This window comes from Rutilus rutilus (assembly GCF_951802725.1).
Source record: "Rutilus rutilus genome assembly, chromosome: 23".
NCBI lineage: Eukaryota > Metazoa > Chordata > Actinopteri > Cypriniformes > Leuciscidae > Rutilus > Rutilus rutilus.
The window spans coordinates 30,612,805-30,640,113 of record NC_140233.1 but is presented as its reverse complement, the minus strand read 5'-3'; the positions used below and the strand labels follow the sequence as shown (position 1 = coordinate 30,640,113).

At 42.9% G+C, this 27,309-nt stretch overlaps 1 protein-coding gene across 4 annotated transcripts in view; it reads right to left on the bottom strand.

Moving 5' to 3' along the window:
• insc (INSC spindle orientation adaptor protein) overlaps positions 1-25,922 on the bottom strand; it is a 134,615-nt gene extending 108,693 nt beyond the window's left edge. The window contains exon 1 of one of the 4 annotated variants that reach the window (XM_084397389.1): positions 25,651-25,922. The gene's annotated coding sequence lies outside the window, so the exon portion shown is untranslated. Of the gene's footprint in view, positions 1-25,487 lie in introns of all 4 variants that reach the window. The other 3 variants (XM_084397391.1, XM_084397390.1, XM_084397388.1) reach the window with 3 other exon arrangements.
• Positions 25,923-27,309: the final 1,387 nt, after the last annotated feature.

Here is a 27,309-nt window from a genome sequence, read left to right as displayed (position 1 = left end):
AATATCTCCATCATAAGAGCTTGGATCAGTATACATCTCATCTGTCACAAAGATGTTGAACCCATAAAGAGGAGCGTGATGAAGGAGCGGGCGAGTGCTCATGATCTAAACCAGCGGATACTGGGAGTGAACGTCCACAGCCGCTCTCAATCCCACAGACACACAACGACATTTACATTTACAGTTATGCACATGGCAGTCGCTTTTATCCAAAGCGACTTACATTGTATTACAAGGTACACATTTACACTCATATCATTTCTTGCTTTCCCTGGGAATCAAACCCATGACCTTGGCGTTGCAAGCGCTAACGCTCTACTGTTTGAGCAACGATCGCACGAACTGATACTAGTCTTAGGCATAGAGGAAGACTATTCCACAATAGAAAGAGCCCGGTCACCCCTCGTCTTAAGTCTAGACCTCGGAACCATCTGCAGTCTTTGTTGAGATGACTACAATAATCTAGCAGAGTTATTTCATTTCAAAAGATCAGAGAGATATTTTGGAGCTAATCCGTTCATGGCTTTAAAAACAAAAGCAGAATTTTAAAATCAATTCTGTAACAAACCGGCAGCTAGTGCAAAAACCAATGTGGTATTGGGTAAATATGATTAAATGTCCTTGTGCCAGTCAAAAGCCTAGCTGCTGCATTCTGAACATCTGAAGACGACTAATATTGGATTGACTCATTCCAATATAAAGAGAATTACAATAATCAAGTCTAGATGAGATGAACGAAAGGATCACTCTCTCAAACTCTGCAAATGCTAAGAAACTCTTAGCCTTAGATAATAATATTAATTTTAAAAAAATAGATTTAACTACAGCATTTATCGGTTTATCAAAAATCACAAAAATATGTCAAAAATAACACCTAAGTTTTTCACAGTGTTTTACATAGGGGACCAAATCTCCCAGGTGGCCATTGGGAGTAGCAGAGACTCCTGAGGGCCCAAACCAATGACCTCAGTTTTGCTCTCGTTTAGATGTAAGGAAAACCAGGACTTAATATCAGACAAGCATGCTGATAAAGATCTTAGGAAAATACACTCACCTAAAGGATTATTAGGAACACCATACTAATACTGTGTTTGACCCCTTTCGCCTTCAGAACTGCCTTAATTCTACGTGGCATTGATTCAACAAGGTGCTGAAAGCATTCTTTAGAAATGTTGGCCCATATTGATAGTATAGCATCTTGCAGTTGATGGAGATTTGTGGGATGCACATCCAGGGCACGAAGCTCCCGTTCCACCACATCCCAAAGATGCTCTATTGGGTTGAGATCTGGTGACTATGGGGGCCATTTTAGTACAGTGAACTCATTGTCATGTTCAAGAAACCAATTTGAAATGATTCAAGCTTTGTGACATGGTGCATTATCCTGCTGGAAGTAGCCATCAGAGGATGGGTACATGGTGGTCATAAAGGGATGGACATGGTCAGAAACAATGCTCAGGTAGGCCGTGGCATTTAAACGATGCCCAATTGGCACTAAGGGGCCTTAAGTGTGCCAAGAAAACATCCCCCACACCATTACACCACCACCACCAGCCTGCACAGTGGTAACAAGGCATGATGGATCCATGTTCTCATTCTGTTTACGCCAAATTCTGACTCTACCATCTGAATGTCTCAACAGAAATCGAGACTCATCAGACCAGGCAACATTTTTCCAGTCTTCAACTGTCCAATTTTGGTGAGCTTGTGCAAATTGTAGCCTCTTTTTCCTATTTGTAGTGGAGATGAGTGGTACCCGGTGGGGTCTTCTGCTGTTGTAGCCCATCCGCCTCAAGGTTGTGCGTGTTGTGGCTTCACAAATGCTTTGCTGCATACCTCGGTTGTAACGAGTGGTTATTTCAGTCAAAGTTGCTCTTCTATCAGCTTGAATAAGTCGGCCCGTTCTCCTCTGACCTCTAGCATCAACAAGGCATTTTCGCCCACAGGACTGCCGCATACTGGATGTTTTTCCCTTTTCACACCATTCTTTGTAAACCCTAGAAATGGTTGTGCGTGAAAATCACAGTAACTGAGCAGATTGTGAAATACTCAGACCGGCCCGTCTGGCACCAACAACCATGCCACGCTCAAAATTGCTTAAATCACCTTTCTTTCCCATTCTGACATTCCGTTTGGAGTTCAGGAGATTGTCTTGACCAGGACCACACCCCTAAATGCATTGAAGCAACTGCCATGTGATTGGTTGATTAGATAATTGCATTAATGAGAAATTGAACAGGTGTTCCTAATAATCCTTTAGGTGAGTGTACTTTTTTGTATCTTTTCTTTAGGGGCAAATAAATGTGGGATAGGGTTAGGGATAGTCCCCAAAGGTTAGGGATAGGGATAGGGATAGGGTTGGGGATAGTCCCCAAAGGGAGCGCATACAACGAGAACAGAGCAGGGCCAGTACAGAGCCCTAAGGTACTCATAACCCAGAGCCGAATCAGAAGAAGAGAACCCGTCAAGACAAACAGAAGACGTTCTAGCATTCAGATTCAAACCAATTTAGAGTGCATCATTCAATACCCACACACTGTTCTAGTCGTGAGATCATAATTGTGTGGTCCACTTTATCAAAGGCAGCACTTAAATCTAAGAGTAAGAGTCTCACAGAATCTCTTGAGTCAACAGACAATAAAATATCATAAAATCTTTTAATAAAGCAGTACAGTATAAAATAACAGTCCATAAAGCTGACTCGGGACTGTGATATGTTCTAAACCCAGACTGGGATTCTTCAAAAACACTATTTAACTCCAAATGACTCTGCTGTTTTTCCAATACAACTTTCTCTAAGATTTAAGAAATAAAAGGTAAATTTGGTCTAGAATTGGAAAGTATGGTTAGGGCCATTTTTTTTTTTATTTTTTTTTTTTACGGTTGCATGTTTTATTTAGGAACAACCCCTGTGAGAAGGGACTTATTTATTATAGCTAAAATGCTAGTCCCAGCAACATCAAACATCTGGAGCAAAAAAACATGTGGGAAAAATGTCGTGCAGTTAGGGTTAGGTTAAGTTAATAATGTCTTTAAGTGAATTGAAAGAAACTGTCTGAAATTTCTTAAAGGATGAAACACCCCTAGTGGAAAAAAGTATACTTTATTGTATTTAAAATATATTCCTTTTTATCAATAGTACATTGCAAATACACTAACAAAAATGTTTTACTATCTTTAAATATATTTAAAGTAAATTAAAGCATCATGCTTTTACCTATTTTCACAATACAACTTTTAACACACTTTAAAATAATTGTAATTTAGTATATTTTCTAAAAAATATATATTTTATGAAGTAAAAATTCTGTTTTGTTTTTTTTTGTTTTTTTTTAAGTGTATTTATTTGCAATTGAAATTAAAGAAAAAATATTTTGGGTTTATTTTTAACTATGTGCTAAAATTGTAACAATTGAAAGTATACTTTCAAAATACATTATTAAATATCCTGAAGTTGTAGTATATTTTAAGTTAAATATTAGAGTAATTTAGAGTAATTCTTCATGCTTGGAATTCACTTCATTACTTGGACATAAATTGCTTTCAGAGAGTATTATTGCATATTATGCATAAATGCATTGAAAGCCCATTTAAAACATATTTAAATAAAGTGTATGCAATGTATAGCTAAGTAATATTTGTTTATTAATGTGCATTTGTTATTGAAGACCAAGTGTGCAATTTGTAGTATTTGGAATAAGCCAAAGGTATTACTGAGCCATATATACGTTTTACTCAAATATAATACACTTGATTGTATGTTTCAACACTCGCAATGAATTTGTAATGTACTTGTAACACAAATAAAGTACACTTTTAATATCACTAATCAAGCATTTAATTAGTCCCTACACAGGCATATATAGGCTACTTAAAGTATAGTACGTATACTTGAAGTTGTTCTAATTTAGCACACAAAAGTACACTAAATACATTTAAAGTTATGCTCAAATATACTTAGTACACAATTAGCACACTTCAAGTTAAGTAATCATTAACACTCTTGAAGTATACTGAATTAGTCTGGCTGCAAGTATATTTAGCATATGTTTTTATCCACCAGGGACAGAGAGAAAGAACAGATGATAAACCAGATAAACAAGAGACAATAGAGACGAACAGGGCTTCGGTGAACAATGACAATATTCTTAGAGTGAACTCTCCATTTTGATTGGCTGACAGATAATCCCAGGGTGTTGATTAATGAATGGTCAGTAACTCCACAGCAGGTTTGTTTCTAATCAGGATGCTTAAACAGTGGCATAAAGTACAGTGTGAAAATAGTTTTAAGATTACCATTATATAAGCCTGTGTGTGGTAACTGCGGTATAAGTGTAATAAATCCCCAGGTCTGACGGCCACGAGTGAGCCGCTGCTTTCAGAAGCCCTGCTGTCCCGGTGTGTGTTCATCAGGTGCCGGCTCACTCCCAGTGTTACATAACCACTGCATCCATCATTACTAATCACCAGTATAAACACTTCCTCACTGTTATTTGCTCATGAGTGCATGTGCTCAATCGCCAGTGACAGGACCAAACAGCAAATAATGAAAACTAAACAAAGCGTGGGTGTGTCAGAGCTGAATCTGAAGACTTCAGATGCTCATACACTCATACACTCTCATTCTGACCCCACGATCCACTGCTCTCAATCTTTATATCTGGGTATTCACACACCTCATATATTATATATATATATATATAATTAATAATATTAGCCTTCATGTTTTGGGAGTCTTGAGTTGGGATGCAGCCGTAAATTTACTTTCATTAACACAAACAGTAACATCTGTAAAATTTTAACAACCTAATTTTTAAAGGGTAAAATTTAAATATTCTTATTGAGTCAGAACTCTACTCTTTTTAAATGTAACCATTGGTGTCTGTAATTTGCCCTATATTTCATTTCTCCTTTAATATTTAATACATGCCTATATTAATAATATAATAAAATTCGATATGAATATCCCCAGATAGCAAGGTGACATTGATTAAATGTTGAAATTCCATCAGAATCATCATTTTGGTTGAGGTTGAAAATACAATGCTAAATAATATTGGATCAATGTTGAAAAATCAATGCTAAAATAATATTGGAACAATGTTGAAAATTCAATGTTAAAATAATATTGAATCAATGTTGATAATTCAATGTTTTCCGGTGTTGAAAAGACAAACATTGAATCAATGTTGATAATTCAATGTTTTTCAGTGTTGAAAAGACAAACATTGAATCAATGTTGATTTTTGGTCAGCTTAAATTTCTCCACTGGTTGCCTAGACAATCCTAACATTGGTTGCCAACCGCCAATCAGATCGAAGCGTGGATAACAGTCAACAGAATTCAAACGCGGCTAACAGATTTCAAGCGCGAAACAGACGAAGCATTCGGGCAACGACAGAGTGATTTTTAGAGGTAAGTTAATCTTAAATCTCTAATCTTTCATTTCTCATTTTTATGTATCTATATTTCTTACAACTTATTTGCTTTTCCTGGGTGAGTCGGAATGAACTGCTATGTTAAATTTATTAATAACATGAACAAACCAACGGCCGGGATTTTCCCATATTGAATTTCAATTTGTCTTTTACCAAACGTCATCGTGGGTAAAACTAACAGTGGGTAAATTGTTAATTTTCATTCTTGTGTGAACTAACCCTTAAGTCAAAAAAGGCGCAAAGAAGCGTGAGTTCATAACGTTAACGTTAGTTGGGCACGCAAATGGGAGACGACGGGCACGACAGCTAATATAATTTTTGTATTCCAATAATAGCTAGCTATTTATTTATATCCATGATGATATAGCGTTTCCAGAACTTCCAAAAATGGGTAAAAAATATAGAAATAACAGCTGTAATAGGGTCTATACTAAAATGAATTAAATAGTAAAATACATTCAAATGATTTTGAATTCAGGGTATTTTTCAAAATTTCAAGTTTCACTTAATTTTGTAGTACATTTGTCATTTATAATTAGTCATATTTCCAAATATTTTCTAATTGTGTTTTGTTTTGTTTAGATGCCTTACAACAGCAGGCGGCAGAGGAAAAAGGAGGCCTCAGAGCCTCTGAGTCTATTTTTGTCTGTTTCGGTACAAAGATGGCTCCGTTACGCCCCTGAACGGCTTGGGGGTATTGCTCGTGGTGGAAACCCCTGAGTTCATTAGAATTACAGTATGGTATTTTACCCAAGTAACGTTAGAGGTAAGTGTGCATTTGCCTATTAGAGCAGCCCCTTCTCTGCCTACGTTTTAATTGTTTTAAAACCTACCTATTTTATTTAGTATGATTATTTTCTTTGGTTGGTGTTATTAATTTATATCTGAGTTCTGATTTCTGTTCTAGTTCTTTTTTTATGGTTACTCAGCTATGTTGCTCTTATTTTTGTTTTATTTTATAATGCATGTTATATCTTTTTTTTATAGAATGCATGCTATATTGTTTAATGTTGTTCTTCTGTAAAGTACTTTGGTCTGTTCTAAATGTGATACATAAATAAAATTGAACTTGAAATATTTATCAGAGTAATGTTTCATTCTTTCTTACCGTAGTAACGTACTGCACTGTCTTTGTCACCACAAAATGCATTTTTTTTCTGAATGTGAAATTTCATGTTCAGTTTTGGGGGCATAAATAAATAGGCTACATTTGCTTGTAAACTGAAGGATGTAGTTTACTTTGAATGACATTTTGATTAAAAAACATATTTAATTGCAACCCAACTGTTACTCCATAACACCTACATGGTTTCTGTCTGAAAGGAGTCATTTAAAAATGCACAGTACAAGCATGATAAACTAGCATAGAATCTTGCTGTACATGAAGTAAGATTGATTTTATGTTGATTCAATGTTAAATAAGTGATTTAATTATGGTTGAAATAATATTGATTTTATGACCATATTGATTGATTTTTCATCGTTGATATAACATTATTTCAGGGTGCAAACCTGATGAAAAATCAATGTTAAATTTCAACATTGATTCAATGATCTTTTGGTTAATGCATTAACATTGATTCAATGTAGATTCAATGTTGGTCTGCTATCTGGGTCACACATCTCTGCCACAATAGCATGTTTACAGTAAATGCATGGTAAATGTTTGTGATGTGAACTGAAAAGTATTCTATCGGGATTGTTGGCACTGTTTTCCATGTCAGTGCTGTTTCATCCGTCTTTAAACTAGTTTAAATCACAGAACGCAGAACTGGATCTCACTGTGCGGTTCAGTGGTCACGTGATCGAGACCGGTCAGTGAGTAAACGCACTTGTTCTGAGCTCGCGCTATCTTTCGGGCAGAGATAATAAATGCTCCGTGTGCGGCATGTTTCAATGACACAAGTAGCGCTGTTTCGTTCAGCTTTCGGCGCGTTTAATGTTTCTCATAAGCAACAGAAATGTGCTTATCAGTTATCAAATTTTGTTTCACTCACGGTTTACTGCAACACCTGGCCTAAGATCCAGTGCTGTCACCTCGCGTTGACACTGTGAAACTGTATGGCGAGCCACATGTGTGAAGCCTCCTTTATCTCCTGTCCTTGTTGAACCTCACCCAGACAGATTTCATGTTTCATAAACACAATAGAATCCACAATTAAATCCATTCATTAAAATATTCATTGACTAAATAAGGATTCATTAACATTTGTTAATGCTTGCAATTTAATGGCCAAAAGGATACTGGGCCCTATTTTAACGCTCTAAGTTGACTTACGGCGTCCAAATCCACTTTTGCTAGTGTAACGATGGGAAAAAATGGTCGGTGCTCCCGGCACATGGTCTAAAAGGCTTGTCCCTATTCTCATAATGAGTATTGGGTGTGTTTTGGGATTTACGTGATTCACTATTCACTATTTACATGACGGACTTTGATAGTGGAAAGACCGAACACGTCTCCAGAGCGCAAACGGATCTGGGCTGCGTTCTCCGAAACTACCTTAACGCTACGTCGTTCTTAAGTTGTACCTTAAGAAGTACCTTATCGTTAATACGTGGTTTCCGAAACCTTCTTAGTTAAGTATACCTTCTGTAAGTCATACGTTCGTAAGGTTGGTCTGGAGCGCTCTTAGCTATACCTTATCGCTGCTGACGGTTCATACCGCTAGTGGCCACCACTACGCAAAAAGCTTTTTTACATCGCAGTTTAATTACACATAGAACATTTTGTATGAACATTTAATATAATTTCTGATTTAGTATTACAATTACATTTTTACTTTACTTTAAAATTTTACACATAAAATACTTAAGTTGTTATAGCCTACACCCAGTGTATGGAAGTGTTTTCATTAATAAAGTTTCCATACACTAATGGTTGTTAGTTTTTTTAATTACTATCCTAAGGCACATCAGCTGGCGAACCATTTGACAGAAAAGGCTTAGGAGTCTATATAAAGAAAGATGAGTTTACACAAACTTTATAGCTATGGCAGCGAGACAGCGAGTACTTGTTTTAAATCAAAGACGGCGCCGTCCGCGGAGCCAGTTAGTGTATGTCAACTACATGGCTGGTGGATAATCAGCATACGTTGTGGAGAACATTAACACACTTATGGCCGTGAGGGTTTGGGATTGCACACTTGCTAAATTATAAACACATACTCATATTTATTTCTGCATGTACATATTTCAATGAGCCCCGATAAATGCAGTTTGTACTATTTCTAAAACGCTTCTTTATAAAGAACATTGTTTTCTCAATACTTTACCTATTCCGCTGTGAAGGAAAGAGCGCACAATCGATCATCGAGGCATGATATCAACCTATTCAGCGCCTCCACCATGGACAGCGCCTGCTAAGGTCGAACTTAAGAAGGTTTACCTTAAGCAACATCCTAAGGTATAGTTCGGAGAACACACGTAGGAAAGGTATACCTGTAGTTAAGGTGTACCTTTTGAGTCTTCGTAGCGCGCTAAGAGACAACGTTATCGGAGAACGCAGCCCTGCTCATGCGCGAGGTCAAAGTGAGCAACAGAACATCTACGGGACAAGCCGGATTCACCATATCTTTATGCACACAATAATAATCTTTTACATTGTAATAATTTTATTTTAAATATTTGGCATGTTTGTGTGCTGCTCTGCGTCCCTGTGTGTTTAATACGCAGAATGTGTGTTTAATAAGCAGAGTGTGTGTGTAATAAGCAGAGTGTGTGTGTAATAAGCAGAGTGTGTGTGTAATAAGCAGAGTGTGTGTGTAATAAGCAGAGTGTGTGTGTAATAAGCAGAGTGTACGCGTGTTGTGGACCCGCCTATAGGCGCACATTTACTAACACGCTCTTTAAATAACAAAAAAATATATATTGCGCAGTCTATCTCTGTTCCTCAAAATAGCAACGCTCCAACAGTGCGCCTGAACACACTCGTTCTCAGACCAGCAGCTCATGGGCCACAAATGAGTGAAAAAGCATTTCTTTTTAAACAACGCGGCGCAGGAGGTGAAAAAGATAACTGCGTCGGGCTGAAACTAGCAAAACACACTTGGCGCTGCATTGCGCCGGGTGTAAGATAGGGCCCACAGTCTGTAAAGTTGTTCATACGTAAATTTAGGTTTTAGTTGCTGGCAATACATCAAAATAGTATGTTTCAGTGTGTGTAGAAACATAAGTAAATGTGTAGTAGAACAAGATTTTACCTAAAAAACAAACATACGAATAATGAATAATGTGTCTGTATAATATAATGCTTTGTAAATAATGAAATGGACGTCAGAGTGGGTCATCGTATTGGCATGTCTGGTATATGCTAAATATCAGAGTTTCTGTAATGAGCAAAAGGTGATCAAAAGGGCAGGACTGGTACACTTGATTCCAGTTCGCATGGATACGCAGAAACGGCTTAAAAATCTGTATTATGCTGCCGGACAAGTAATTTGTCAGTTTGTAAAGAAAGACTACACGCCTGCACTCATATGTAACCCCTCCACCTGGGTCCCACTCGCCCCGCTCTGTGCGGGCCTCGAACCCGGGGCTCCGGCGGGAGAGCCAGGCGCTCTGACGAGGCTAAAGACTGCAGCCTCCAGCGTCCGTCCGGCCAAAACTAACTTTATCTGGACAATAACTTTAAATAAGCTGCTGTAAAGCCAAAACAATCTCTGTTACTGTAATCTCCTGTTATCACTGTAAAGCTGCTTTCAAACAATCTATATTAAAAGCTCTATATAAACGAAGGTGACTTGACTTGATGATATCCATGATGACTCTAGACACTGAATAAAAGTCCACCTGACATCACTTCCTGACCTCACCACAGCATTATACACACAAAACTCCAATAATACTCTCCATCAGTGCATCAGTCTAATACACCACTGTCCATACAGTAATCTCACAGTGTCAGACGTGTTCCTCATCTTCACACAGATGGACAGAGGGATGTATTCAGCAGAGGAGCAGATACAGACAGACAGAAATAATGTGTGTCTTACCTTACAAACTGACTAAAAGTCTTGCGTAGGCTCAGATGACGGGAGGTGGTTTCTGTCAGGAGCTAACGCCACAGCTAATGCCACCGCTAACGTCTTCAGGAGCTCAGCGAACATCTTCAGCGTTAGAGACGCTCGTGTCCAATGGAGCGGTGAGACTCCCAGCAGACGGCAGGCAGGAGACACACACCTCCAGCCTCTTAATAATGAATGAAGTGTAACTAGACTCTCAGATGCACATCATCACTGCTGCCATGATAACACACAACCTTCCCTACCACACACACACACACACACTATCATAATATCCTTTAGTGTTCATTTAGAACTATATGCCAACCAAGCGATCACTAAAAATAAAAAGCTCTGCATCTTCACTGAGGAGAAACCCTGCTGAGATCAGGCCCTTCCAGCTGAGCAAAGCTCTGAGACACACACTGTGTTCAACATGAGGAGGATCTGTGTTACTGAAGACACACACTGTGTTCAACATGAGGAGGATCTGTGTTACTGAAGACACACACTGTGTTCAACATACAGGAGGATCTGTGTTACTGAAGACACACACTGTGTTCAACATGAGGAGGATCTGTGTTACTGAAGACACACACTGTGTTCAACATGAGGAGGATCTGAGTTACTGAAGCTCTGAGACACACACTGTGTTCAACATGAGGAGGATCTGTGTTACTGAAGACACACACTGTGTTCAACATGCAGGAGGATCTGTGTTACTGTGCTTTGGTATAACACTACTTCTGAATGTATCGATATCAATGAGGATATTTATGCATCTTCTGTATGAAGACACTAAAGTGTGTATGTGTTTCCATTACAGTATTGTCATCTTTAGATCTCTTTGTTTGTCCTACAGGAAGTCGGATCCCTGTAACCTGTTTCTGTGTGTTGTGTGAGAGTGTGTGTGAGGCCACAGGTCCTGTCCACACACTCCTGGAGAGGCTGATCAGAGCACCTGAAGACTCCCTGTGGGACGTCCTTCACACACACGCCGAAGGGTTTGCGTCACGCTCTCCAGCAGCCGGTGATACCCAAACACACCTGCCCTCTTCATCTCCAGACGAGGGCCGCTTCACTCCCATCATACTCACACCATCATACACACACATCGCTTGTGATGCACACTGGAGGCTCTCTGCTAGATAAATACTTTTACACACATCCACGAGAGTCTGGTTCCGCTGGCAGGATCACGAGGGAGCAGTGCTGACGCTGAACACAGCAGCTGTGCGAGTCCGGGTCTCCTGGACCGGCTTCAGCTTCAGACACGCAGCGGCTCTCATGCAGTCTGAAGAGCTCTGTATTGTTCAAACAGATTCTTACCATCGTTCATCTGACACACAAGTCAATGCAAACAAAACGCTGCGTCCCCAGGCCTCAGCTGTGTGAGAGAGAGCCATGAACAGTGGGAGGAGTCAGGGATGGAGTCGAGGCGATCTGTCAGTCACTACACGTTCCTGCGATGAAGACGAACACAAGCGACCTGTGATAACAACAGCGAGAACAGCAGACGACCAGCGGAAATACCGCAGCTGTGCGAGTCCTGATCTAGACACGCTGCTGAGTGCTGATTCCGCTTCTACACTCGACCCATGGGAAGATGCTGCTGAGATGCAGAACTGGACAGCACAGTTAGCTAGAGGACACTATGAGCAAGAACTGTGTGTGCTCCTGAACACAGGCTCATCACTGACACACATCTCCGCAGGATCCTGATGCAGTAGCACACAGGAGTATGAGCTCCATCCATCATAACAGCAGTCCAGAAGACTCCAGAGGGGCAATGAAGGCCGTCCGAAGTGAAGCCATGCGTTACTGTAGACAAATATCCATATTTAAAACTTTATATTATATAATCACTGACTTCCAGCCTGACCCAGCTCCTCGTGACCTCTGATCTCAAGCATGACCCAGCTCCTCGTGACCTCTGACCCCACGCCTGACCCAGCTCCTCGTGACCTCTGACCCCATGCATGACCCAGCTCCTCGTGACCTCTGACCCCACGCCTGACCCAGCTCCTCGTGACCTCTGATCTCAAGCATGACCCAGCTCCTCGTGACCTCTGACCCCACGCCTGACCCAGCTCCTCGTGACCTCTGGCCCCACGCCTGACCCAGCTCCTCGTGACCTCTGACCCCACGCATGACCCAGCTCCTCGTGACCTCTGACCCCACGCCTGACCCAGCTCCTCGTGACCTCTGATCTCAAGCATGACCCAGCTCCTCGTGACCTCTGACCCCCACGCCTGACCCAGCTCCTCGTGACCTCTGAACCCACGCATGACCCAGCTCCTCGTGACCTCTGAACCCACGCATGACCCAGCTCCTCATGACCTCTGACCCCACGCATGACCCAGCTCCTCATGACCTCTGACCCCACGCATGACCCAGCTCCTCGTGACCTCTGACCCCACGCATGACCCAGCTCCTCGTGACCTCTGACCCAGCTCCTCGTAACCTCTGATCTCAAGCATGACCCAGCTCCTCGTGACCTCTGACCCCATGCATGACCCAGCTCCTCGTGACCTCTGACCCCATGCATGACCCAGCTCCTCTTCTCTTACATTGAAATCCTCCCACATTTCTCTGTAAAAATGTTCTTTTTAGACTTCTAATTCGTGACCGGTGTTTTGTTCGGCGTCGGGTCAGAGGTCACTCTTCCACACATCATCATATATTGAACATTAATGGAACAAACTATGTGAAAAAAGGAGAGTGCTGTTTAGGTTCATGGAGTTAACTGTTATTGTTACTAACTTGTACCACACAAACATTTACTGACATTTCCATAGACACTCAAACATTCAGTACTGGCGTATTGACAGCACTAAAGCATAAACTATTTTTCATATATGAACAACTTTACAGATGTACATGTGTACGAAAGCCTGTCAATAATATCTGGATCATATCAATGACATTATGTTTTCATCGCATTTATTAAACGCAGTTTACTCGTCTACTTTATGTGGCGGGACCTCAAGAGGAGAAAACTACCTCTACATATGCACGACTACGCCACCCTGTCTAACAGGGAAATATGAATATGAATAAATTTAACCACCTACAAAGGACACACAGGAACGTGGTTATCGAAGAAGGGCCTGAGACGTGGATACCACAAAATACAAAAGTTTTATTTAAATAGTCAACAACAATCTTAAAAGACAGCATTAAAAGACTGGTTCAACATGCATCACTCAACATTCACGGCTCTAACGAACCCAAAAAGGAGGCCGAGGCTTAACAATGGCAGGTACACTATTTTAGTGAGCACAATGCTCCTATAATCACTCTTACCACCCTGTGCACAGGTATCAACACACGCACTCCAATAAGGTCAAGCATGAACGCACAGCACTCTGTGACTAAACCTCCACCACCGCACGTGAGGGCCTACTAGCGGCCTGCCCTGAAGCCTCGGCTCCTGTAACGAAAGCAAAACTACCACACTGGTCTCAACATACAACAAGGCCACTTAATTACAAAAAGACAAATAAAAAAATACAGTTAAGCAAAACAACATCCATAAAGGAATGCACTGAAAAAAAAAAAAGTAAAATAAATATACCAAAAACAAATAAAGCAAATTACAAATAAATTGAAAGACTAGTTAAAGAAAAGAAAGAAAAACCAGCGATCACAAGGACAAATGCTGGAGAGCAGGCGTCACACAAAGCACACAGGCCGAGCGCGCACGTGTTGATGAGAAAGTTTGTCACAGGAGAGAATCCGGATACAAAACAGCAGCGTCAAACAGCATTTCCCCGCCGAACAGTCCTCCTTCATTTCATAACCAGTCGCACATCCTTGTCACGCACACACAGAAGGATACCACCATGTCACAAAGCACAGGGATGCAGGAGAGGCATATGAATAGCTGCCGCCAACATCCCCCGGCAACGAACCATACGCCATAATGCTCAAGCGGAAGGGGTGAAACAAACCAGAAAGGGCGCGGTCCCCGGCAATGACGCACAGGCGTGACCACACCCACACGGTGACCACACCCACACGGTGACCACACCCACACAGTGACCACACCCACACAGTGCATTCAAATCCCTTTTATACACTCCCTCGCGGAATAATGGGACATTACATTACCCACACGCGTTAAATTAATTAAACTCTGTACGTCCCACCACAATCATATGAAACGATAACATTTCGCTCTGTTGTGACTTTTGCTGCAAACTCATTTTGAAACATTTCGTAATGTTAAAGTATGATCATGTGCTGTGACTGACAATACAACCACCAAAAACACAACATTCACAAAAGTCATCACTTTTATCTGTGTGCTGTAATCCAAATCTTTAGAATCCATATGATTGTGAGGAACAGATCCAAAGTCTAAACTTTAGTCATGTATTATCTATAAAATGCTTAAAGGAACAAGCCGACTAGCAGTGCTTCGCCTTCTGAGAATATAGTTCCCAGTATACGGTTAGAAGATGGCTGTGTCTCATGTGACCTTGTTATTTGTTCACGCTGTGACTATACACATCACAACATGTAAATAGGAAAATGTTGGCGTTATTTTGTCACTTATTGGGATTAGTATGCTAGCTGGAGACGTTTACCTCCAGTCTTTGTGCTAAGCTAGGCTAGCGGTGGGTGCGTCAGACAGAGTTACAGCACGCACAGAGATGAAAAAGGTATGTGTGGACTCATCTAACTCTGGGGGATACGGTGAATAAGATAAAGTCCCAAAAAGTCGAAGTGTTCCTTTAAAGGGCAATTATAAAAATATCTTTATGATATAAAAGTTTTGTAAATAGTTTGTTTTTAAGCAGTAAAAAATGTATAATGTTTACAATTAAATGTTGCCAAAACACCAACATATTGTACGTTTCAGCATCAATCCATACATACCAAATTAACTTTTGTATGTCTAAATGTTATTTTGTAAAGGGTTAGTTCATCCAGAAATGTAAAGTCTGTCATTAATTAAGTAAGACCTCAGACCACAGATGAAGATCTTTCTGAAGAAATCTGAGAGTTTTCTGTCCCTCCGATGACAGCTACAACTACCACTATCAAGGCCAAGAAAGGGTTAGACATTTAGGGCTGCAACAACTAATAGATCAAATCGATTATTATCAATAAATAATAAATCAATAATCAACAAAAAATATCATCAACGAGTTTGATAATCGATTAGTCGCGTCTGCGCACTGTGCTCGGAAACAGTCGAGAATAACACTATTTGGACTAAATGCGAATGTAGAATAGCGGAGGACACAGGGTGAGATGCTGAGGGAAAGGTTCATGATCCAAGCAGTCTGAAACATGAACATGTGTTATATTTATAATCGCTTCAAACTAAACCATAAGCGTGCGTGTGCTGTATACTTCCTCTGACGCGTGTTTTACCTCAGTGCATAGAATACATTTTATGGTTATATCCTTATCTGTAAAAGGGTTAGAAAGTCCCGCGAGTATTTTCATTTTTGCACATTCTCACCACAAGCGAGTCTTGTAGACTTCAGTGTTCGGTGAACGAGCGCCGGTGCGCGCATGCGCAGGAGCGCAATAACTCTGACTAAAATACACATTTAGCAAAAATATTTGTTGTTAGAAATGTTTTATTTATTCACTTTAATTTCTGCTTTAAAATAGAAAGCAATCAGTTGTTTTTAGGTTTAGAATAATGTTGTTGTTGTTTTTTGCTTATAATGTACAGATACTTTGCTATATTTGTGTTTTCATAGGCTTTTTATTACAAAAAATATATTACTTTATACTACAAAAAATACTTGGAAGCATTGGGCAGGATGTGGAATAACATATTATTTTTTTTATTTTCCATCAGGCAATTGACAGATTAATCAATTATTAAAATAATCGTTAGTTGCAGCCCTAAATACATCATTAAAGTAATCCATGTGACTCCAGTGGTTTAACCTCAGTTTTATGAAGAGACATGAGTGCTGTTTGCACACGCACAAAAAAAACAAACACTTTATTTACAAAGTATTTAAAAAATCTTACCCCCCCATTGACTACCAAAGTAGTGTAGCGGGGGCGTCAGGTACCGGAGGGAATGATAAGAAAGCACCAACAACTAAACTAACGTTCGACTACGCCACCCGGTATATACCGGGAACTATCAGCCCCAAAACAGGGGGCGCACAGGTTCGGTACCAGAAATGGGTGAGCAGAGAGAACTAGGCCAGGGAGTAGAGGTGGGCGATACTCCAAATTTTGATATCGATCCGATACCAAGTAAATACAGGGCCAGTATCGCCGATATCGATACCGATACCAATACTTTTTAATTTTAAAAGCATGCTCTTGAACTTGTATGCACTTTCCTGTGCTAGAACAGTGTGTCATGATTTATGAGGTGAATGCATCATTAATATGCTAAATCTGAAAACGTTTTCATGACTACTAAATATGTTGTGATTTGTGCTCTCAACTCGCCTGTAATTATTAGTCAGTGACTTTTACAAAACTACCCTAATTATAGTAAAAGTACTATTGTACACTAGTCTACTGTTCAAAAGTTTGGGGTCTGTAAGATTTTTAATTCTATTCTGCATTTATTTGATCAAAAATACAGTAAAAACTGTAATATTACAATTTAACATAGGCTATCTGTTTTCTATGTCATACTAAACTGTAATTTATTCAATTGATCAAAGCGTAATTTTCGGCATCATTACTCCAGTTATGATGATAATTAATTTTAATATGCTGATTTACAGCTCAGAAAACATTTCTTATTATCAATGTTGAAAACAGTTTCATATTTTTTTGTGGAAACCATGATGCAGAATTATTTGATGAACCAAGTTGAAAGAACAGCATTTATATGAAGTAGATTTTTTTAACAGTGAAAACAGGAAACGAGAACAAAACCCTTGACTGTCACTTTTGATCAATTTAATGCATCAATCCTTGTTGAATAAAAATATTAATTTCATTAAAAAAAAATCTTACTGTCCTCAACATTTTGAACCGTTATATACACTTTTGCTTTGTTTATTGCAAAATAACTCCCGATTGTTTCTCTGTCATCTAAGCAAGGCTGTGAGCTCAGTGAAGCACCAGCATCGAACGCTCTCTGTGATTGATTGGTTTCATCTTGTATCCAGATGACTAGGAGAAAAAGTTATATCCTACACAATTATCCGCTAACATTCGCTTATTTTTCCACTTAGAAGCTTATTTTACGCACTGAATTGCGTGCTAAATTAATAAAAATTACTGGTAAAAAAAACACACATTTGGATCGATATTTTTATGTGAGGATCGATCCTTTTCGATACCACGTCAGTATCGAAGTATCGATATTTTAGGATCGATCCGCCCACCTCTACCAGGGAGTACAAAAAGGAGGCAAAAAAATTTAAACCAATCAATACATTAACATTTCAAGGGCACAATATTCACATGTCGAAAACCAACAAAAGAAAAATCAAAGAAACAACACTTTACAAAACTACAAAATACAAAAATGATAAATACAAAACAACAGACACAAAAGAAAGCTTGTGGCCCTCAATTCACACACCACACTCAATACCCACACACACCCACTCTGGTGAGGTCAAGCCAAAGAAGCACTGCACTCAATGTGGACACCATTAACCAGCAGCTAAACCCCTCCCCTATACTCCTTCCCCACCCCTCCAATTACTGAGGAGAAAGGACAAAACAAACACTATGATTGGCTGGTACTAACCAGCCCAAATGAAGATCAGTCACAAAACAAAGGAAAAATACATAAAACCAATATTCAAATTAATCATACTTTGTAACTCAAATTAAATTTTAAACCTACAAAATAAATGGCATCACATCCTGTGCACACGAAAACAAGCACGAAATAAAGCAAAAAGAGAAATAACAACGATTACAATTCACGACACAAACCAAAAAAAAAAAACATTAAACCAAAGAAAATAAAACAAACAGACAGAGCCACAATCAACCCGCACACCTGACGAGCGAGCCGGCCCGAGAACAGCCACGCTTCTCTCTTTCTCTCTCACTCCTCGGCGAGCAATTCTCTGGGCCCAAAGTTGTAAACACACAAAAGTCTACTCAAAAGTCGACCGGAATAAGCTCAGGCAAGGCAGCAGTGCGTTAGATCGATAGACGTGCATCCCGTCCCATAATACGGTGATGAAACCCTTGATTGTGTACTCAACCTGCCAAACATGAAACAGAAGAATTACTAATAAAAAAACAAATAAAAAAACACTCGAATGGCTCTCGTACCTACCAGGAAATGTTCTCAGCGCAGCACTATGCGTGATCGCTGACCTCAACATGCCGCCGGTTGCTCATCAATGAACTACACAGACTCAGAATAGTAAATACACATTCCATTGACGACAATCCTCATTAAAACAGACGTACCCACCTCTAAACCCGGGACAGCCTGTGCACAGCAGCACAGAGCCGAGACGGCTCTCCAAATCTATCCCATTCATAAATTATGGACTTCTGTAAAGGGGCGGTACGGATGACAACGCATCCCAAGCGACAAAAGTCCCCCCATTTTATACTACGACATCAGACTACTGATAGGTTCAACGTTTTCGCATGACACTGGCCAATGAACAACAAGGGTACACTTCACCCTGCTACAGTAGGTAAAGAAAATACTAAGGTGGTCAATAGGGGATGAGATCTGCTTGGTCACAAACATTCTTCCAAATATATTCCTTTGTGTTCAGCAGAACAAAGAAATGCATGCAGGTTTGGAACACCTTGAGGGTGAATGACCTTTGCGTTTAAAGAAGATAATTTAAAAGAAAATAGTCCAATGCCGTGGTACACCGAGCACACTCGAGACGCTGTGGGAACGCCTCTGCGTGATTGCGCCATAAAGCACGTATGAAATCAGTCCAATGGCGTGACGGAACGTCATTTGTGACGCCATCTACCAGGAAACTATAAAGCACACCTGGAGCAAACAGTCACTAGCTTCTGATAGGCTGAAGCCAGGCGCGCTCAGGCATGCAGGGAGTATAGCAGGGCGACGCAGCAAGGGGACTCAAGCTGTGGGAACTCTATGATCATGCAAAACTGATTTCCCCTCGGAGAAACCCCTGGGTCTGAGCCACCGCTGCTGGGGTCCCATGTACAGGAGGACAAACATCATTATGTTGGAGGCAGCGGCCATGAGACCCAACAGTCTCTGTAACTGTGCGAGAGGATCGGTGCTATACGAGCAGGGGAAAGTTGCGCCTGCATCGTCGTCGACTCCCAAACCTCGCCTAGAACAGTGGTCCTCTGAGCTGGAAGGAGCACACTCTGCACACTCGCGCTGAGCCTCAGCCCCAACTTTCTCATGTGAGACAGAACGACATCTCGATGCCGGACCGCCATCTGCTCGGACTGAGCTGAAGTCAACCAGTCGTCGATGTAATTCGAATGCCCTGGAGTCTCAGTGGAGCCAGAGCTGCATCCACGCATTTCGTGAAAGTGCGGGGTGATAAACCTAGGCCGAAGGGAAGAGCCCGATATTGGTACACTTCGCCCCTGAAAGCGAAACTCAGGAACTTCCTGTGATGAGGACGGATGGATACATGGAAGTACGCGTCCTTCAAAACTACCGTGACAAACCAGTCCTCGGACTGAATCTGTGACACGATCTGTTTGAGTGTAAGCCTCCCCTGCCGGGACGAGGAACCCTTTCTATAGTTGCACTTCTTGCTCCATAACCAGAGCCTGCTCGAGGTCCACCACCGTAGGGAGGACGAGATCCGAACTGAATTCTGTAACCCTTCTCTAAAATCATTCAACGCCTGCACCTTGGAACCTGTTTCCGGGAGTGTGTTCTCGAGCACCAAACACTGTGTTCTGCGAGTGAGCGGCCGGAGCGCATTAAGGGTTTCTGTTAGAACGGTGTGTGTTAGCGGCCCCTAAGTTAATAAATAATGATCTTTGCAACGGAAGTGAATCAATCTAAACTAACTTTAGCTGGACAATAACTTTATTCTAGAGCTGCTGTAAAGCCTAAACAATACTGTAATTTCATACTATCACAGTAAAGCTGCTTTGAAACTATCTACATTGTTAAATGTGCTGTATAAATGAAGATGGCTTGACTTGACAATTATGACAATTATGATTTTCCCTTTAAACCACCGGAGTCACATTATGATTACTTTAATGATGTCTTTACTACCTTTCTGGGGCTTGAAAGTGGTAGTTGTGTAGACTGGCTATGGAGGGACAGAAAACTCTCAGATTCATTTGTGTTCCAAAGATAAAGGAAAGTCTTACTGGTCTGGAACGACTTGAGGGAGAGTAATTAATGTCAGAATTTTACATTTTTGGGTGAAATAACCTTTTAATACCCACACATTAACAATGAGACCAGGCTGTAACAGCTTACCTGTATTAACTTTAACTCTCTCAACACACACGACCTGACTGAAGTCTCGCTGCTGATTTAGACACTCTCTGACCTCCTGAACCAGTTTCTGCTTCAGCTCCAACAGCGCAAACGCAGACCAGGCTGTCCTGCACGAAGCTGAGCTCTTACACTCAAACGCAGACCAGGCTGTCCTGCACGAAGCTGAGCTCTTACACTCAAACGCAGACCAGGCTGTCCTGCACGAAGCTGAGCTCTTACACTCAAACGCAGACCAGGCTGTCCTGCACGAAGCTGAGCTCTTACACTCAAACGCAGACCAGGCTGTCCTGCACGAAGCTGAGCTCTTACACTCAAACGCAGACCAGGCTGTCCTGCACGAAGCTGAGCTCTTACACTCAAACGCAGACCAGGCTATCCTGCACGAAACTGAGCTCTTACACTCAAACGCAGACCAGGCTATCCTGCACGAAACTGAGCTCTTACACTCAAACGCAGACCAGGCTGTCCTGCACGAAGCTGAGCTCTTACACTCAAACGCAGACCAGGCTGTCCTGCACGAAGCTGAGCTCTTACACTCAAACGCAGACCAGGCTGTCCTGCACGAAGCTGAGCTCTTACACTCAAACGCAGACCAGGCTGTCCTGCACGAAGCTGAGCTCTTACACTCAAACGCAGACCAGGCTGTCCTGCACGAAGCTGAGCTCTTACACTCAAACGCAGACCAGGCTGTCCTGCACGAAACTGAGCTCTTACACTCAAACGCAGACCAGGCTGTCCTGCACGAAACTGAGCTCTTACACTCAAACGCAGACCAGGCTGTCCTGCACGAAGCTGAGCTCTTACACTCAAACGCAGACCAGGCTGTCCTGCACGAAGCTGAGCTCTTACACTCAAACGCAGACCAGGCTGTCCTGCACGAAGCTGAGCTCTTACACTCAAACGCAGACCAGGCTGTCCTGCACGAAACTGAGCTCTTACACTCAAACGCAGACCAGGCTGTCCTGCACGAAGCTGAGCTCTTACACTCAAACGCAGACCAGGCTGTCCTGCACGAAGCTGAGCTCTTACACTCAAACGCAGACCAGGCTGTCCTGCACGAAGCTGAGCTCTTACACTCAAACGCAGACCAGGCTGTCCTGCACGAAGCTGAGCTCTTACACTCAAACGCAGACCAGGCTGTCCTGCACGAAGCTGAGCTCTTACACTCAAACGCAGACCAGGCTGTCCTGCACGAAACTGAGCTCTTACACTCAAACGCAGACCAGGCACGAAACTGAGCTCTTACACTCAAACGCAGACCAGGCTATCCTGCACGAAACTGAGCTCTTACACTCAAACGCAGACCAGGCTGTCCTGCACAAAGCTGAGCTCTTACACTCAAACGCAGACCAGGCTGTCCTGCACGAAGCTGAGCTCTTACACTCAAACGCAGACCAGGCTGTCCTGCACGAAACTGAGCTCTTACACTCAAACGCAGACCAGGCTGTCCTGCACGAAGCTGAGCTCTTACACTCAAACGCAGACCAGGCTGTCCTGCACGAAGCTGAGCTCTTACACTCAAACGCAGACCAGGCTGTCCTGCACGAAGCTGAGCTCTTACACTCAAACGCAGACCAGGCTGTCCTGCACGAAGCTGAGCTCTTACACTCAAACGCAGACCAGGCTGTCCTGCACGAAGCTGAGCTCTTACACTCAAACGCAGACCAGGCTGTCCTGCACGAAGCTGAGCTCTTACACTCAAACGCAGACCAGGCTGTCCTGCACGAAGCTGAGCTCTTACACTCAAACGCAGACCAGGCTGTCCTGCACGAAGCTGAGCTCTTACACTCAAACGCAGACCAGGCTGTCCTGCACGAAGCTGAGCTCTTACACTCAAACGCAGACCAGGCTGTCCTGCACGAAGCTGAGCTCTTACACTCAAACGCAGACCAGGCTGTCCTGCACGAAGCTGAGCTCTTACACTCAAACGCAGACCAGGCTGTCCTGCACGAAGCTGAGCTCTTACACTCAAACGCAGACCAGGCTGTCCTGCACAAAGCTGAGCTCTTACACTCAAACGCAGACCAGGCTGTCCTGCACAAAGCTGAGCTCTTACACTCAAACGCAGACCAGGCTGTCCTGCACGAAGCTGAGCTCTTACACTCAAACGCAGACCAGGCTGTCCTGCACAAAGCTGAGCTCTTACACTCAAACGCAGACCAGGCTGTCCCGCACAAAGCTGAGCTCTTACACTCAAACGCAGACCAGGCTGTCCCGCACGAAGCTGAGCTCTTACACTCAAACGCAGACCAGGCTATCCTGCACGAAACTGAGCTCTTACACTCAAACGCAGACCAGGCTGTCCTGCACAAAGCTGAGCTCTTACACTCAAACGCAGACCAGGCTGTCCTGCACGAAGCTGAGCTCTTACACTCAAACGCAGACCAGGCTGTCCTGCACGAAGCTGAGCTCTTACACTCAAACGCAGACCAGGCTGTCCTGCACGAAGCTGAGCTCTTACACTCAAACGCAGACCAGGCTGTCCTGCACGAAGCTGAGCTCTTACACTCAAACGCAGACCAGGCTGTCCTGCACGAAGCTGAGCTCTTACACTCAAACGCAGACCAGGCTGTCCTGCACGAAGCTGAGCTCTTACACTCAAACGCAGACCAGGCTATCCTGCACGAAACTGAGCTCTTACACTCAAACGCAGACCAGGCTGTCCTGCACGAAACTGAGCTCTTACACTCAAACGCAGACCAGGCTGTCCTGCACGAAACTGAGCTCTTACACTCAAACGCAGACCAGGCTGTCCTGCACGAAGCTGAGCTCTTACACTCAAACGCAGACCAGGCTGTCCTGCACGAAACTGAGCTCTTACACTCAAACGCAGACCAGGCTGTCCTGCACGAAGCTGAGCTCTTACACTCAAACGCAGACCAGGCTGTCCTGCACGAAGCTGAGCTCTTACACTCAAACGCAGAACAGGCTATCCTGCACGAAACTGAGCTCTTACACTCAAACGCAGACCAGGCTGTCCTGCACGAAGCTGAGCTCTTACACTCAAACGCAGACCAGGCTGTCCTGCACGAAGCTGAGCTCTTACACTCAAACGCAGACCAGGCTGTCCTGCACGAAGCTGAGCTCTTACACTCAAACGCAGACCAGGCTGTCCTGCACGAAGCTGAGCTCTTACACTCAAACGCAGACCAGGCTGTCCTGCACGAAACTGAGCTCTTACACTCAAACGCAGACCAGGCTGTCCTGCACGAAGCTGAGCTCTTACACTCAAACGCAGACCAGGCTGTCCTGCACGAAGCTGAGCTCTTACACTCAAACGCAGACCAGGCTGTCCTGCACGAAGCTGAGCTCTTACACTCAAACGCAGACCAGGCTGTCCTGCACGAAGCTGAGCTCTTACACTCAAACGCAGACCAGGCTGTCCTGCACGAAGCTGAGCTCTTACACTCAAACGCAGACCAGGCTGTCCTGCACGAAGCTGAGCTCTTACACTCAAACGCAGACCAGGCTGTCCTGCACGAAACTGAGCTCTTACACTCAAACGCAGACCAGGCTGTCCTGCACGAAACTGAGCTCTTACACTCAAACGCAGACCAGGCTGTCCTGCACGAAGCTGAGCTCTTACACTCAAACGCAGACCAGGCTGTCCTGCACGAAGCTGAGCTCTTACACTCAAACGCAGACCAGGCTGTCCTGCACGAAACTGAGCTCTTACACTCAAACGCAGACCAGGCTGTCCTGCACGAAACTGAGCTCTTACACTCAAACGCAGACCAGGCTGTCCTGCACGAAGCTGAGCTCTTACACTCAAACGCAGACCAGGCTGTCCTGCACGAAGCTGAGCTCTTACACTCAAACGCAGACCAGGCTGTCCTGCACAAAGCTGAGCTCTTACACTCAAACGCAGACCAGGCTGTCCTGCACGAAGCTGAGCTCTTACACTCAAACGCAGACCAGGCTGTCCTGCACGAAGCTGAGCTCTTACACTCAAACGCAGACCAGGCTGTCCTGCACGAAACTGAGCTCTTACACTCAAACGCAGACCAGGCTGTCCTGCACGAAGCTGAGCTCTTACACTCAAACGCAGACCAGGCTGTCCTGCACGAAGCTGAGCTCTTACACTCAAACGCAGACCAGGCTGTCCTGCACGAAACTGCTTATGAAGACGTTTTTCAAGCCGCAAAAGAGGAATTGACTTTGGGTTTTGAGAAACTGCTGACTGCGACCCAGCCTGGGCCGAACAAAGAGTCTTTGAGCGGAGTAACAGAATCCCTGAGTCTCCCTCGCTCATCTATGCTCATGAAACACTGTTATTAGTGCTAAACACACCCTAACCTGTAGTTAACCTGTTACTGCCCCGCTCTCTGATCACACTGGCTGTAGTTCATCACTGTGCTGGACTCTTATTAAAGAAACGCTCGGATTACTGCTAAAGTCAAAGCAGGGTTAGAACTTTAGGTTTGCTGTAAAACTAACATTTTATTTTACACATACATTCAACAAAATAATGTAGAAGTTGTTATAAAGTCAAAGCATACGTTTAACCATGTAGCACAAAAAAAAAAGGATTTACAGTACCGTCTCCATGATAATGCAATGTCCAATTTCAAAAGGAAGAGTTTTGAGAGTTTAAGCTTTCGACAGATGCCTACTTTACGAGGCCGACCTTCAGCAGAAGCGTCAGTAGAGCACGATTACCTCAGGACAGGAGGATTCAGAGGTCCACAGCTCCTTCTCAACCGTCCTGCCACATCTCAGACTAATGAGTTACCCATGTGTCCGTGCGCTGGTGATGCTGGTGACCCGTTAAAGAGCTGGATGAGCAACACTTACGCTGCGAGTGTGTGTGAGCAACACTTACGCTGCGAGTGTGTGTGTGTGTGTGTCTGCCGCTGGAGCCTGGAGTGAGCAGACCCACATCTCTCCGTCAGTCAGTCTCTCTGCTGGGCCGCGGTCCAAGCCGACGCGAACGGGCTATTTCTGTCTCTGTCTGCACATGAGCTCTCCTCAACACATTCTGTGGTCACACATGTAATCAGTGGCCGGCTATGGAGAGCTGTAATTGCAGACTTCATCAGATCAGCGCAGCTGCCAACACCAGCTCTTTAAACTCCCTGAAAAACAACTGGAGTCGCATAAATAAATGTGGGCCTGGAATCCAGATGTGGAAGAGGGGAGGAACGAGAGGGAGAGCCGGAGCCATGGGAAAGGAGAAAAAACTGTTTTATGTGACAGGAGACTGTTTTTCCTTCAAATATCCAAAGAAGGGAGAGTTTGGGAGGAGCCGTCTGGGTTCGGTTATTCCTAGACGTTTACCATTAGACGTTCAGGGTATCTGATTTCTGCTCTGTGGAAAAATCAGCCGTGGAAGGGAGAAAAAAAGCCTATGAAAACAAAAGACATGCTGAGGAACGCACAGTCCATTTCCCTGGAACTCGTTCAGGACTGGATCCTGAAACTGGGAAGAGAAACTGGGACTGAAGTGAGTTTACTGGCTGACTCTCTGTCCTCGCTCGCGCTCTGATAGGCTTTCAGCGAGTAAATGACAAACAGCTGTTCACTATCACGAGTCGAACATCTCTGAGACGGGCTCAAAACTCTTTCCATGCGGACACCGCAAGAGTTCTCCACAGCTGAGTTCATCCCGCTGGATTGCATGGAGACCGTAAAAACAACTTGTGGAAAATGATTTCTTTGAAATAATGCCTATAATTTGGGGTTATATAATGTGCTTCCAGTAAATGTGCATGAAGCACAAGACCAGAAGTGAATAAAGCATCCTCTGCTTTCACTGCAATTTATTAATAAAGCACGATTAAAAACAACTGCCGTTGACCAATGTGCCGGACCATTAAATACAACACAGACAAAGAAAGACACGAGTAAACAACAAAGCAGAAAAACACAGATTTAACTCATGAATTACAAGCCAGACCAAATAAAAATGATGTAAACTTTGACATTAAAATAGGTGTTGTGTGAGCAGCTCTGCTTTGAACATGTGAACTGCGGATAACGCCGGAGACTTGAGTCTGGTCGAGAGATCACGTCATGTGATGTGTGTGTGAAGGAGAAATTAATGATGTTTATCTCCGATGTGCAATAAAGAGAGTGAATATCATCAGAAAAGTGTCATTTAGTTTTGATCCGTGATACTGATTTAGTATCGCTGAAGAAAAGAGACATAGGAAACATGGAGAAAATAATATTTTATTGATGCTTTAGAAAAACGTTTTCTTCTGGAACGGTTCCTCTGTTCAGAGGAGAACAGGAGCATAACTCCCAGTCGAACACACGTCTCCTCAGATCGCTGCACACGGCGGTATCGAGGATGAGCTGGATGGACAGTACAATCATAACCATTTATATAATAAACTTATAATTCATTCTTCTGAGTAAAACAGGCTTCTGACATGAGACCCGCTCTGCCACCTGTTGGACAGTGGCGGCACAGAACTCTCTGGAGTTTGTGTGAATGAACTGGAACTGACTCGATCTGATGTATTTGATGCGTTTTAAA